The sequence below is a fragment of the Ursus maritimus genome, unplaced genomic scaffold, assembly GCF_017311325.1.
Source record: "Ursus maritimus isolate PB19 unplaced genomic scaffold, ASM1731132v1 scaffold_17, whole genome shotgun sequence".
Classification (NCBI taxonomy): Eukaryota; Metazoa; Chordata; class Mammalia; order Carnivora; family Ursidae; genus Ursus; species Ursus maritimus.
Window position 1 is genome coordinate 1,662,768 of NW_024424119.1, and position 16,406 is coordinate 1,679,173.

The following is a 16,406-nucleotide window of genomic DNA, read 5'->3' on the forward strand; positions in this document are numbered from 1 at the left end:
CACTGAACTTTAGAGGAAGACTTAAGAAGACGTTTCTCCATGCTCAGAGCTGTGGCTTCTTTGGCTTTTCTTCTCTCATTCAGGATCTCCCTTAGCTGTCTAAGAATACTAGTTAGCTAAGGGCTTGGCTGCAGACACTTGGCGGGGCCACTGGGCAGGGACGCAGACACCTGGCAGGCGGGTTTCAGAGAATTCACTGCAGCAGCTGCGTGGCCTGATTGCTCCAAGCCCATTATTCATTTTGCATAATTGTTGACCTTTCTGTCTGCACTCTCCGTGGAGAATTTCCAGCCATTTTCAAGAGCACAGATGAATATCTGAAGTGCTCAATAGCACAGGACGGTGTCAGCATCCACCTTATAATCCCTCTCGGCAGCAGAGTAAGGGAGACAGGAGAGGCTTACTTACCAGGGTAACTCCAGCTCCAGTGAGAAGCTCCAGCAAGTCAGGCAACTTCAGAGAGATTAGACAAAGGAAGCCCACACATGCCACTTGTAGATGTTGCCTGCATTGTTTTCAAAGTCAGGTCTGACCATGATATCCTCTGACGACCAGATGTACAAAGCCCTTTATAATTGGATTCCAAACTGCCTTTTTAGCCACAGCTCTCTGTGCTTAGTGTGATAACCCATATGCAAGCCACAGACTCTTGGTGATTCCCCAGAAGATCTATGCTGCCTCATGCCAATGGGCCTTTGCATAGGCAATTTGCTCCTCCTAGAATGTTCCTTCCTTGCCTGCTAAACTTCTTTACTGACACTTTTCAGCTGAATTAATCTCTTTGTTCTGTCTTCCGATAGCAACGTCCTCCATCTCCCATGTTTCATTATATTGTATACCCTCACACCTCTCTCTTACTCTTCTTGAGGGCCAAGATCTGGGTAATATTCATTTTTTTATTCCCAATTCCTGGTACTTAATAGGCAGACTGTAAACACTTAAAAAATAAATGAGTGAGAAAACATGTACTGAATGGGTTCTTTTCTTAGATGCTACAGACTTTCATTGTATCTGTGAGGACTCTTTATGTTTCAAGCAAGAGAAAATCAAAGTAGTTTAAGCCAAAAGTATATTTCTTGGTTCATGTAATTGAAAAACCTAGGGAAGTTAGGCTTCAGGAGTAGCTTGATTCAGGGTTCCAACCAAGTAGCCAGCAGACATATGTGAGCTCTTCTTCCTCTAGGTGTTGGCTTTATCCACAGCCTAGTTCCCCTTATAGAATTGAGGCTAGAGCAGACACTCATTACACTGTGGCCTGAGGAAGAGAGAGTGTTTCTTTTTCCTCCAAAGCCTCTACAAAGGTCTCATCAGCTCTGACTGGGTTATGTGCTAATCCCTGTGGCCAGGGGCTGGGCTAGGCAAATTGGCTCAGGTCAGTCAGGGTTTACCTTTGTCAATCTCTTTCCATACAACAATGGCAAAAAGTGGGAGAAGAAGCGAACGCCACAAAGGGAAATCAAAGTAAAATTGCTGCAGAAAGAGAATGTGGATGCTGGCCAATCAAACAAGCAATTTTCACTCTATATATCCAGTCCCATAGGGCCAATTCAAAAGAAAAAATAAACAAACAAGAACTTTTCAAAAGCTTTAGCAGCCATATCCAATTTTTGTGAACTAAATCCAAACCCTAAAGCAAAACATACAGTCAAATCTTAGGCTCTAGAGTTTAAAAAGCCCTAGTGAAGCCTCCATTTCATAAATCACATGGTTGGGTTTTTTATTATCAAATATTATTTTTTATTACAGTAGACATCAGATGTGTCATTCTTTCCTTTGGTCTAGGTGTATTTTCCCTTGCAATAGTTCACAATTTTATGATTTGGGAAATTGTGTTAAGGTCCATGAGTAGAGAATTATAAGTTTCTAGACGTAGATCTGTGCCTCAAATTGCTGACTGGGGTTTTAATCTTTTTCTTTTTCTATGGCAAGTATCATCAATTGGGAAGGAAAATAAATCAGAGCTAACATGAAGAAATTTTTATCTTTTTAGCAGTAGTATGAAAATTCTTTTCTGGGGAAAGATGAATAATGTCAAAAAGAAGGGTTAGGAAGCACATGCTGGGTAAAGTCCGAGTGATACACAGGTCCCTAACATCCAGAAGAAGGAAGGCACTTTTAAAATACAGGTAGTAGAGGGAAGAGGAGTCAGGCAAAGCCAGCAGAGGAAGAAGGAGATCCAAGTACGCAGAAGAGAAGAATTTGCCTAAGGGGCGGAATATAGAACTAGTGACATAATATTCTCTCTTAAGAAGTCTTTAGTAAAATCAATATTGTCCATAACTCTTATGTACAAGGAAGTATTAGGAGGCATTTCCAAAAAGAGCTGATGAATTCTTCAAGCTTGATACAACTTTCTTCTGTAGATATATATGATGACAAAGAAGTTAAGTGTAATTAGGAGTCAAGAGAATGCTCAGAGAAATATTATCTGTAAAAGTCACCAAGAACCAGTTTTCAGGGTAAAGAGTCTTTACCAAAGTTAAAGGCAGATTTGACCCCCTACCCACACACAGTTTAACATCTGGAACCATTTGTATAGAGTTCATAGGTCAGGAACATACCCAAAAGAGAGGATAACAACTTGGAGCTAGTCTTCCCAAGGTGGACTATTTCAACTTCAGAAATATTTATTTTACAAACCAAGTAAAACCAGTAGGACCAGCCCAGTAAACCTTAGAAGAAAAGAACATTAAGAGGATGGGGACTCCTTTCTTCACCAATGGTAGTGTCAAAGACATTAGACATGTTCTTTGTCCTCCTCCTTGTTCTTTTGCTGTTTTCCAGATAGTGAGAAGAAAGGGAGAAAAAAATTCTTTTACAGAAGCCACCTCTGCCTTTGTACCTCATTAATCCTTAATAATCCAGGATCAAAATTGTCTGTTGGCTAAAAAGGAAAAAACAAATAAACAGACATCTTTGATAAGAGTTTTGAAATTGAAGTTCAACTCAATGGGCATATTGTCTGTATTGGGGTATTTTGAAACATCTCTCCGGATAATTGCACCGTACAGATAACTACAACATCTTTCCATCCACTCACAACTTAATTCGTCTGTAAGTTGGAGAGAAGTCAACTTTGAATCTAGAGTACTGAAGACAGACCGTGCTGCCCTGTTCTCAGTTCATCTCCAGTGATGGGTTTTCACTTTCCCTCTGGAGGGAAAGTACTGCCCAGGAGAAAGAAATGAGTTTGGTTCTTTCTGAAGTCATTGTTCATTTGTTTGTTTCTTTCTTTTATTTGTTTCTTTTCTTTCTTTTTCTTTTTTTTCCCCAGCGCCTTCAAGATATCAAAGCTTTAGTCAGTTTTGCCCAGAGCTCTGGGCTTCGAACACAGGTTTCCTTTGGTTATCTCTCTAGGTGGAGGATGAAGGCTGCTTCTGCCTCTGGATTTGGAGATGGAGCTTAAACTTCTCACAGGCCAGTTGAAAGTCACTTCCAGAGAGAATTACTCCAGCAGTCTTATTCATGTTTCCCATGAAGAGATTTCATTTCATTAAACTCTAGACTTGACTCTCTCTCAGGAAGGTCAGGAAAATGTTACCTGCAGCACTATTCCTCGACTCCACTAATGCCACCAATGTTTGATTTATGGCAGCTGAGCCTTTGTGAACCTCAAAAGGGTCTTGCTGAGAAATGCCTCCTTCCTCTGAGATTAAGGGGCACTGATAAAGAGCTGGATGCGTGTTTGTGAGTGAAAAACGGAACCCTCCATCCATCATTTATACCGGGACTGGGACATGTGGGCCAAGGGAAGCTGCTCTTTTAAAAGACCAAGGAAATTTTTATAATTTTGGTCTCTTTGTGTATGTGTGTTTTACATTAAATCTCAAGCTTGAGATTGTGTGTTTGTGTTTAATAGAGTTTACTTTTTAGAGTAGTTTTAGATTCACTGCAAAACTGAGAGGAAGCCTCAGAGATTTCCCACCTACACTCTGCTACCACACATACATAATATATTTCGATGTACAGATCTTGAATTCTAACCCTGGTTATCTCAGATAATTGGACAAGAAAAACATGAAAACAACTGTGGGGTATGGTATATGGTTCCTGGGACATTGGACCCCAGATTTCAAGGCCATAACGTATCTCTGAGGAACGAGTTATTCGAGTTTCATAGAATCCAGGCTTTATTTTGGCCGAGTACCATGCCTGTGTTTAGCATTTCTAAATTTCAGACAGATATTAATCTTCAAGATTTTGGAAAGAGAAATCAGAATTCATAGGCATTTTCAGGTATGCTTAAAATCATAAGTTATTCTTAAAATATATCTAATATTTCTCATACTGTTTACTTGTTATTAGGAATATTTACCAGGTAGTTTAAGAAATATTTTAGTATCAGTTACCAAAAAATATAACCTGTAATGAATAAGCAAATGCTGGAAAACACCAGTAACATAATTAACATGAAGTATTCAAATAAAAGTATCTGTGTCTCCTAGCAGCATAAAGAGTGAATTGCCACTTAAGGACTTATTTTGCTTCCACAATTTATTTCTTTGAGCACCACTCATAGGATTTGTATAAACTGTACTGACCATATAAACTTACTAATATTTATTTTCATGCAAGCATAACTTATACTTAATGAATATTAAATAAGTATAAATATTTGTAGTATTTATTTTGATGTAAGCAGCTAGACGTGATACACATTCTGACAACATGGTCAACAGCCTCAAGCAGGACGAAGAGTATAGATTTTGACCTTTCTTGCCCATGTATTTTTCTTCCAGTTCCTAGAAACACCGATTTTGACTTTTGATTCCATGTGTCAGTGGATTCCAGGGAAAAGTAATATCTCCAAATTAGTTGTTCAGCTTTAATTCTCACAGAAGAATTACTATACTTTCTCCAATTTTCCCAATTTATCTTGGGATTTGATTTTTCTTGGGATTTGACATTCAGAAAAGTATAAATTTCCTAAGTAATGCCAGGAAGGAGTTCCTGCATGGACACACTACTTGGGTAGTGTCTGTTTTCTCCATCGTATGTAGAGCCTTATATAATGTGACATACACATTCCCCAAAATTGCTGTGATGTGTAAAATCATGCAAGCAAAATCACAGGGCTTCTGTGGGAGAACAGGGACAAGGATATAACACTCAAAAACATCAGTGACATACAAAAGAAAGATAACCAAATAAAAGAGTAACACAATTTTATACACAGTTAAATAATAAAGATATAAATGTAGATACTACATATAATATACTACAATAAATTATATAAATATTACATATAAATGCTACAATATATATGACCCTTTACTTTGAAAAAGACAAAAGGTTTGCTTCTGAGGTTGGGCATTTAGAAGAGTTGCAGCTATGAGTTATGGAAGTGATGGAAGAAAAGTGATTGGAAATAGGATGAAAGTTGTAATACCATATGTGTTTGGGTGTGGCTCATAACACACGATGAACTCTGATAGTGAGCAGATGTTTGAGGAGTGTGTGTGTGTGTGTGTGTGTGTGTTGTGTATTCCTATGCTTGGTTCAGCTAAGTACAGTTTTCTGCACTTACCTAGTGTTACTTGCCTATAAAGTCACACATAAACAAATGTGAATTTCATGTTATGCTCAAATAGTTCCTGATTACATCAATCACCTTCGAAGAAATTTGAGTGTTCAAAGCAAGGGTTTTAGTAGAATTGGTCGTACATGTAGAGTTAACTGAAGTTGCTGAATGAAGGAACAGCTCTCTAGGCTCTTCTCCATCTATTCTCAAGTCATCCTTTGGGTTGCAGAGATGCATTCCCTCAGTGGAGATATTCATCCCATCAGTGCATAGTTGGGTCAAGCATGTACTGACACCATGTCTTTGATTTCTCTTCTTTTCCTTTTTTCCTCAGTCTGAAGAAGCAGAGAGACGGAGTATGTGTGGCCAATGGGGAGCCTGCTCTTAGGGTATAATTTGAAGGGATCCAAAAGTCCTGCTTAAGAATAGCAGTCCTGCCAGCTTCCTACAGTAGCTCGAATCACTATTATTGGGAGACAGGTCATTGTGTTTTTTGTCAAGAGAAGCATGTGACACTAGAATTGGGCACATTAGTACTGTCCATAGCACTTGATGGAAATATCTACTGGATCTACCTGGTAGGGAAAACATACTTAATAGTAAATGTTCCTCTTTTTATGTATTTAAAGTGCCTTATATATTTTTATCCATTATGAAAAGTAGTATTCCATCCCCTCTGGCAACACTTCCATGGCAACATTCCATTTCCTTCCAGTCTAGGAGTAGTAGGTTTTGGTGATTGAGGAAGAGAAGAAAATGGAGCTGGTCACATAGTAACATTTCTTGCTGATATCTTTACTTTATTCATGAATGTAAGGACAGCAGCTAAGCACATGGCAACTTCAAAATAATGCTTTCTACTCTCCTGGCTGCTCTTTGTGGTACAGCTTTATTGCCCGTGATGTCCTAAACTTTCCAACCAGCTACTGGCCTCAGCTGGCTTTGAGTACAGTATTGGTTTGGCAACCCAGGTATTGGATTTATATTCTCAGCTCTTGAATTTGGCTTGTGCATTTGACTTGGCTAGTTGTTGAATTTCCCTCTTGGCTTTAGGAACCTGGCTTCTACTAGCTTCCCAGCTTATGGATTTAGTGTATGCATAGACTTGGTTTTGGTTTTGGATCATGCCTTTGACCTGGAGTGAACTAACCTGCACCACAACCATAGTTATGAGCTACCTGACTACCTGATGGGGCACGGCCACCACCCAGTTCCATTGTTAAGGGAAGATTGCTAATGGGGTCCTGTTATCAGGGACGGACCCTGGGCAGCCTCAGGATGACATACACAGCCTCCTAAGGTTAGTATTACAAAGCTTCTGACCCTCAGTACTCCCTGAAGACTTCTTCAGCTTCTGAGCTCCATGCTGTCCTCTTGGCTGGGAGTAGGAGGTAGGGCAGAGTTTTTTTATTGTGCTGTTCAGTGAGTTTACAACCTTTGCCAGAATACCCTAATGTCCGTTGACCAAACCACTGTGATTCCTTTGTCTAAATCTTACTGGGACCAGATCCTTCTGGGAGATCTGTGCTATAAAGCACCTCTAAACATGACCCAAACTAACTGGGAGTTCTGTTGATTCCTCTGCTACTCAATAGACTCCTAGTCCATGGGTAGTGGATGCCACTCTCTCCCCATGATTATGCCTTGTCTACCTGTCTCATTTAGACTCACAGCTCTGGGTCTGAGGAAATTGTCAGGGTAAGGTAGATTGATCTTTGACCACAATGTTATGCTCAATTAAAGTAGGGACATATTATAATCCAGGCTTGGTAGAAACATTGTATTGTGTTTGGTGAGTAAGCCACAACAGAAGAATCGTAATGATGATGGTGAAATCTTGCATTTGTATAGGGCTTCACAGATTACAAGACATGTCCATGTTCATGATTGCATTTATAAAACTCTAAGGAGTAGTCAAAAGGGGATTGTAATGTTCAGGTGACATGCCAAAAGATGCACAGCTGGAGGAAAGGGATCCAGGTTTCTGAGTCAGGTCTCCTGATTCCTAGTCCAGACTTCATTCTATCATTGCATATTGTAGTAGACTATTCTATCAGCCCTTAACATGAGGTTGGAATTATAAACTGAGGACCAGGGCAATTTCTCTCCTTTAATATACTCTGATACAGGGCAGGTAACCCTGTGAGACCCATAAAACTACTTAAACTACCTTTAAACTGGCTTATTCACTTATTTCTTATATATTATCAATCTTTTTTTCCTAAGACTCACTAAATTTTAGAAGTACAAGGAATAGTAGTCATCCCACTTTATACATAGAAAGATTGAGGCTCAAGAGACTTAAGCCAGCCTATAAGTGGGAGGGCTGATGATTGAACCCATTTTATGAATTCCCATCCAGTTCTGTCTCTTACCTTAATCTATCTGGGGGTTAGCAACCATCTTCACTGCTTCTTTCCTATTTACTTCTTTCACTCCATCTACAAAGCAGACTTACTGTAGTCTTAAAGGGCCTGAGGCTCCTCAGGGATCTTTCCTGGGTTAGTGCCCTAAACAAGCCTAGATATTTGGATAAAAGGAGGTCAGTGGGCCTTGACTTTTGCCTGACAGTGAGTCCATATGTTGGTAGCTCATAGAGTTGCATGGTGCTGCTGGCCAAAACCTGAACCTCACACTGGCCCCCAGGCTGTTGTGGACTATGCATGGTTGTGTCTACTTCTATTTATGGAAACATTTCTTTGCCATAGTCACACTGGTGGGAACTTGCAAGCCTAATTCTGGACCTGCTTCTTCAGAGCTAACATGGGTCATGGATCCCTGGATTCTTGGGACCCAGAAACTATCAAAGGAGGGAAGAGCATGGAGTGGTTTTGCCACTTTATGACCCCTCTTCATCTCCCTCAGACAGCTCAGCACTTAAGTTTTTATAGAACTTCAGAATTAGAAGAGAAATAATCCCCACTGTAAGTGCAATAGCTGAGACAATTTGAGCAGTGCTGGCTGACTTTCTGCTGTTTTCTCATTAAATTCTCATAGAAACCTCCTCTTCTCTCAGGTGAGGAAACTGAAATTCAGAGGGGTAAGTGACTTGTTTTGCTTTCCTTCCTTGTGAAGGTGGGTGCCATGATTTGAACTGAAGCTCTGCCACTCCAAGTACTATATTCTTGCCACTACAAAGGGTAGTGCCTGGCAGCATTGAGATTTGTGGTAGAGGAAAGCCAGGTGCCATGGAGCATGTACCCAGGGAAGAGGGCATGAGGGGTGGGGACCTGGAATTGGGTGCAGGAGGAGGAGAGAGCAGATTGTTACTCTCCTTCTGACTGAATTCTCCCCCATCAAAGATACTTGGCTTTTTCTTTTAGAGTCCCTTAGTGACATTTTATGCAGGCAAGGGAACTTCTTCCAGGGTCTGTGAGCTTAGCATATTGTAAGCATGACCTTTTTTTCTGTTATAGTTAACAGGGTTAGCTGCTCACTGTTTATGCTTTGTAGATTTTCCCAAAAAGGAATCCTAGTTCATAATATTTTGATGGTGTCTTTACAGTTGTCTTTTTCACAATGCCAATTTACCCCTTGCCCAGGAAGGGGCTCTTCTTCATCTCTTGTTCTCAGTGATCATTCCCCCATTATGAGTAAAGGCAGACCCCAGCACTTGCCTATGCATACCCATTCATGATGCTGTTTTGATGCACTCAACTATCGAGCAGTGGCATGCAAATAGTCCAGCCAAAGAAGGCTGGATGGTCTGCCCTGAGTGACACACGACTCACTGCAATAGGGAGGATATTTGGCAACCTGAATTTCTTGAATAGTGGGCTGAGGTGAAAAAAGTACATTTACTGTGTAATTTGGGGCAGGTTTCTTAAACCTCGTGAGTTCCAAATAAAATATGAATAACACATTTCCTTACTTCACAGGGGAGTTAAAAGGACTAAATGAGGAATGCAAGTAAAGCTGGAACTAGTCAGCTTGGTACAAACTAGGTACCCAGTAAGCATAGTTCCCTTCTTATCCCTGCTTTCTTCTTGATTTCCTAAAGCCCTGAAAGTAATCTTAGGAAATTCTAACACATTTAGGAGGAGTCTTTGGCTGGCTGAACAACTTTGTCATAGACTTGGTGTTTCTGTAGGCCAACCTCTTCCTGTCTTCCTCAAGAGAATCTTCCATCCTGGTAGGGAAGTCCATGGGAAATCCTCAGGTTTCCATGCCCCTGCCCTGGCCCATGGCTGTTCCTCCATTGAGTGCAAAGCTTCCTTTCCACAGGGACCCAGAGATGACTGGCAGTGGGAAAGCCACCGACAGCTCTGCTTCCCTTTCTTTCCCCACAACTGCTCCCAACCCACCCTTCCCAGTGTGAGAGCAGAGGAGCTAGGAACTGTTTTGTCTTACATGAAGTCAGACGTGTCTGAGGAAGCTATCCTCTTACTCCTGGGGAGAAGAGTGGGAGACATAGCATCATAGACATCATCAGCAAATGGTATTTATGACCATACATTTGTATGACCCCAGTGCAGAGTAACATTATAGGGAAGGAAGAGAAAAGGCCTTTAGCTCTGTCCTCTGGGAGTAGGGCTTCCCAAACAGACAATGCACAGGCACAGATTTTGACACCCCCTTCCCTTCTCATCTCCTGCTCACATTCATTTCTGTTTACTCTCTTATCAGCCTCTCAGACCTGCTCCCTTATCACCTGTTCCTTTGAAATAGGAAACACTTTAGAACTGAGAGGGTGGAACTCACAGGAAGGAAGCAGTGGCTCAACCGAATGCAGGTGGGATTTGGTGCAGCACTGAAAAACATTTTAGCATTTTAGCGAACGTGTTGAGTGCCTAGATGTGCCAGGACATTTCTCTTATGTGATTTTATTTAATTCTGACAGCAGCTCTGTGAGACAAGGCACATTTATCTCATTTTATAAGTTTGAAGCTGAGATCTGGTTATGTGATCTCAGGGTTGTCCAGGGTTATACCACCTGTCAGTGTCAGTGACTTCTGGTGACCACTCTCAGCTCTAACTGTCCATTCCTCTACCTGGGACTTCACAACTGTCACTGGAGACACAAACGACTGAGACATAATCTCCAGAAAAGAAAATTGCCACAATTTTCACCAACCATATGCTTTATTTTCCCCAGATTTATTGAGATATAATTGACAAATAATATTGTAAATTTAAGGTGCACAATGTGATGATATGATATATATAATAGAGAACTGAAATGATTACTGCAGTAAGATTAGCTAACACATCTATCACCTCAAATAGTTACCGTGCTTTTGTTTTTTGTTTTGTTTTGTTTTTGCTTTTTTTTTTTGCAGTGAGAACATTTAAGATCTACTTTTTCTAGCAAATTTCACATATGTAATACAGTATTATTAACTATAGTTGCCATGCTGTATAGTAGATCCCTAGAACTTATCTTAAAACTGAAAGTTTGTACCCTTTGACCATTATTTCTGCATTGCCTTCCCTAGTCCCTGACGACCACAAATCTACTCTGTTTCTATGAGTTTGAATGTTTTTATTTGTTTATTTATTTAAAAATATTTTTTAAATTTATTTGAGAGAGAGAGAGAGAAAGATAGCAAGAGAGAGCATGAGCAGGGGGGAGAGGGAGAAGAAGGCTCCCCACTGAGCAGGGAGCCTGGTGTGGGGCTTGATTTCAGACTCCAGGATAACAACCCAGGGCAGACGCTTAACTGACTGAGCCACACAGGTGCCCCTCTGTGAGTTTGAATGTTTCAGATTCCACATATAAGTGATATCAAACAGTATTTGTCTTCTTTGTTTGACTTAATTCACTTAGTGTAATGCCCTCAAGGTTCATCCATGTTGCTGCAAATGGCAGGATTTCCTTGTATCTTATAGCTGTATTAGTATAAATATAAATATATATATAAATAAAAATCTCATATTTTTCTCTATTCATTCATCAATGGAAACTTAGGTTGTTTTTCATATCTTGGCTATTGCATATAATGCTGCAAAGAATAAGGGAAGTGCAGATATCACTTAGAGATAGTAACTTCATTTCCTTTGAATATATACCCAGAACTGGGTTTGCTGGATCATACGCTAGTTTTATTTTTGATTTTTTGAGGACCTTCCATACTGTTTTCCATAGTGCCTGTACCAAATTACAATCCCATCAACAGTGCACAGGGTTCCTTTTCTCCACATCCTTATCAGCATTTGGTATTTCTTGTCTATTTGCTAATAGCCATTCTAACAGGTGTGACGTAATCTCTCATTGTGGTTTTGATTTGCATTTCCCTGATGTTTAGTGAGTTGAGCACCTTTCCGTGTACCTTTGGCTATTTGTTTTCTTTGGAAAAATATCTATTTAGGTCCTTTGCCCATTTGTAAATCAGGTTGTTTGATTTTTTTGCTTTTAATTGTATGGATTTTTTAAAAATATATTTTGGACCTTAACCTCTTATCAGACATGTGGCTGGCAAATATTTTCTCGCATTTTATAGGTTGCCTTTTTGTTTTATTGATCATTTCTGTTGTTGTGCAGAAGGTTCTTAGTTTGATGTAGTCCCACTTGTTTTGCTTTTATTGCTTGTGATTTGTACATCATATCCAAAAAATTATTTCCAAGATCAGTGTCAAGGAGTATTCCCCTATATTTTTTTCTAGGGGTTTTATAGTTTCAGGTTTTACATTTAAGTCTTTAATCCATTTTTTTTAAAGATTTTTATTTATTTATTTGACAGAGATAGAGACAGCCAGCAAGAGAGGGAACACAAGCAGGGGGAGTGGGAGAGGAAGAAGCAGGCTCATAGCAGAGGAGCCTGATGTGGGGCTCGATCCCACAACGCCGGGATCACGCCCTGAGCTGAAGGCAGACGCTTAACCGCTGTGCCACCCAGGTGCCCCAGTCTTTAATCCATTTTGAACTAATTTTTGTATGTGATGTAAGATAGGGGTCCAATTTCATTCTTTTGCATGTGATTAATTATCTAGCTTTTCGAACCCCATTTATTGCAGAGACTATTCTTTCCCTATTGAGAATAGGGAATACTCATTCTTGGCTCCCTTGTTTAATATTAGTTAACTGTATATGCATGGGTTTTTTTTGGGGGGGGGGCTCTTGATTGTATTCTATTGATCCATGCCAGTACCATGCTGTTTTGATTACTAGGGGTTTATAATAAAGTTTGAAATCAGGAAGTCTGGTGCCTCCAGCTTTGTTCTTTCTCAAGATTGTTTTGTTTATTTGGGATCTTTCATGTTTCCATTCAAATTTTAGGTTTTTTTTCTATTTCTGTGAAAAATTCCATTAGAATTTTGTTAGGGATTGCACTGAATCTGTGAATTACTTTGGATAGTTTGGTTATTTTAACAATAATTCTTCTAATTCATGAACACAGGATATATTTCCAATAATTTGTGTCTTCTTCAGTTTCTTTCATCAATGACTTACAATTTTAGTATCTTTCACTTCCTTGGTTAGATTTATTCCTAACTATATTGCTGTTTTGATGTTATCGTACATGAGATTGTTTCCTTTATCTCTTTTTCAGATAGTTCATTGTTAGTGTATAGCAATACAACTGATTTTTGTATGTTGATTTTATATCTTGAAATTTTACTAAATTCGTTTATTAGTTCTTACAGGCTTTTGGTGGAGTCTTCAGGGTTTTCTATATGTAAGATCATGTCATCTTCAAACAGACAATTTTGCTTCTTCCTTTCTGAGTTGGATGCCCTTTTTTTTCTTGTCTAATTGCTCTGGCTAGGACTTGTACGATGTTGAATAGGAGTATCAACCATGTGTGTGAATCCGAAGGTACACTAATGGAGCTTATCCTAAAACACTCATCTTTTGTATTCTCAGTACAGACTTCTCTCATTGGGACAAGCCAAGGAACTTCTTTCTCTTTGTTACTTGAGTGCTCTGCTTATGTTCTTGGAGCAATGGATTCATCCCAAATAAAGAGATGTCCACTGGGGTCAAGAACAAACACATCTACCTGCTTTTTACCTCTCTTCTCAGCTTAGTGACCAGTAGATCATGCCTGCCATTCAGAAGTAGACCATGCCTTAGATGCCGAAGAAAGGTCAGTGACCAGAGAAAGAAAGCACTAGAAGAAGAAAAGGACTTTGTTAAACTTTCCTTCCCCAGCTGGGGCTGCTTTGGTCCAGTAACAGAGACTACTGCGACTCTGGGTATGAGAGCCTTTTGATGAGGGCAAGTTCAGTGACCCTGCTGTAACCCAGCCCAGTTCAGATTTGGGTAGTATTTATCTGAGGCCTACCTTTGTGACCCTTGAAAGACTGGTGGAAAAGAATGTGATTTTCTTTCTTCTTTTTTTCAGCTCTCCCAGTTTCACTCTTTCTTTCATTCTGTCTTCTTTGTCATGATGACAGCACAGATCTTCCAACTCATGATGTTGCTGTCTAATGGCAAGAAAACAGGGGGAAAAGTCAAATGCACATGAAGATAAGGTTCATTCATTCATGTTCATTCCACAAAAAGTGATTAAGTGCTTCCTATGTGTCAGGCACATAGATCCTGGGGATACAACTATGAGCAAAACACCTTCACTGTTCTTATGGAGTTTACATTGTAGTGGGGGATACAGATACTAAACAAATAAATCTACAAAATATGTTTTTATTTTGGTCCTCCAGAAAACAAACCCTGAGAAAAAGATTTGGATGTGAGTAGTTTATTTAGGAGGTAACTTCATGAAGCACAACGAGGAAACAGAGAGTGAAGCAGAGAAGGTGGGGAAGTCAATAAAGAATACATTAAGGAGTGAGTTACCACTGTGGGCAACTGGGGCTGAATCCCACAGAGGACCCTCAGGAAGTCAGTATGTAAGGCTTCTCAATGTTTTCCTTTCAAGGGACAAAATGTTGGGGACAAAACTCTCATCTCTCTTTCATTCCTAGGGTACTAATTGCTCAACACTTCTGGCTTGCCTTGCACATAGGCTGAATATATTTCCACTGCTAGAGAAAAGCAATAATACCATTAGTCAGAGAGACAAAGAAAGCCAGTAATGAATCATGAAACTTTACATCAAAAACGAGGGATGTACTCTATGTGACTAACATAATATAATAAAAAAATATTTAAAAAAAGAAAGCCATAGGCTGTAAGGGAAGTACCTGTGGTGACCTCTGGGGAGGGCCAAAGGTATGATCAAGGATATAGGTAGGACGTCATCAACCACTGCCATATTAGATGGGAATAAGTGTTAGAAGAATAATGAAGCATGTAGAGTAATAGCTGGAAGATGGAACTATTGAACATAATGTGGTTAGGAAGAAGTGATATTGAAGTAAATACCTTGAAGAAATAAGGGAATGAACCATGCATATATCTAGAGGAAGATTACTGCATTAGCAAATGCAAAGACCTTAAGGCAGGAGGGGCTTGGATCTATTTTGAAGGTAGCTCTAATAGGATTTGCTGATGGATTGGGTGTGAGGTGTAGAAAAGTGGGGGCATGAATCATTTTAGGGGTTTTGGGCAGAACATCTGGTGAAATGGGAGTGCCTGGGTGGCTCAGTCGTTAAGTGTCTGCCCTTGGCTTAGGGCGTGATCCCAGGATCCTGAGATCGAGCCCCGCAACCAGGCTTCCTGCTCTGCTGGGAGCCTGCTTCTTCCTCTCCCACTCCCCCTGCTTGTGTTGCCTCTCTCACTGGCTGTGTCTCTCTCTGTTAAATAAATAAATAAATAAATAAATAAATAAATAAATAAATAAAATAAATAAAATCTTTAAAAAAAATAAAAGAACATCTGGTGAAATGGAATTGCTTTGTGTTGAGATTATGCAAGTACAAGGAGCATATTGGGAAAGGGGATGTATCAAAGTGTGATTTCAGACGCGTTAAATTTGAGATAACGTTTAGACATCCAAGTGAAAACGTTGAGCTAGTAGTTGTATAGATTTGTCTGAAGTCAAGGTAGAGATTCGTTCTGGAAGTACAAATTTGGGAGTCATTAGTGTGTAGATGGTATTTAGAGCCACAGGATTGAGTGAGATTACCCAGAAGTTGAGAGTAGATAAAGAGAAGAGATTTGAGATCTAAGCCTCTGAGTATTTCAATCTGTAAAGGTCAGGAAGATGAAGAGAAACCAGCCAGTGGGTCTGAAACCAAAGAGAAATGGTGTTATACCCTCAGGGGGTGGGAGTTGGTGAAGAAAGTGTTTCAAAAGGAGGAAAGAATTGTGTTAAATGCATGGGGAGAGCTATGCTGAGTGGGAGATGAATGCCTTCGGACCGGACCATGTAAGTGCCCAATAGAAGGACATGATGGATTCCATGATATTCATGCAGTCAGAAGGCATTCATGATTGGCTTAGAGCAAGGCTGAGATGGCTGAACAGTTGAGGACAGAGGGATGATCTCTGAAAGCCAGCCGTAATGGGCTGCTGGAGTAGTTCAGTAAATAATAGAAGCATGAAAATAAAAACTTCAAGGGGAGAGAAAATGTCTTCCTGGACATGGAGACTCAAATTCTCACTTAAGAGTTAGATTAAAAACAATTATAACGAAAGAAATAAAGTGTACCCATTCATGTAAATGAGTGAATTTAAACTACTAAAACTCTACACCTAAAAGAATGAACTTTATTATATACAAACTATGCCTGACTTAAAAGGTACTAATCAACTCCTCAGTGGTGAGGTTCCTCCCAACCTCCGTCCTCAGATCTGGCTAGTGAGGCATTTGGACTGAGCTGTGCATTACATGTGGGCACAGCTCTGTTCTGAACGGACTGCCCTCATACTAAAAGGAGTTTATTATTACAATGGCCTTCGATCAAAAACTGGTTTCTTTCATTCCTGTATTTCTTCACTCCAATGCATTCTGTTGTCTGTTGCCGGTTTAATCAAATAAGATCCTGCTCGAGAACGGACAATGCTTCCATTTCCTATAGCAAATTCTTGTTTTTCTTTCAG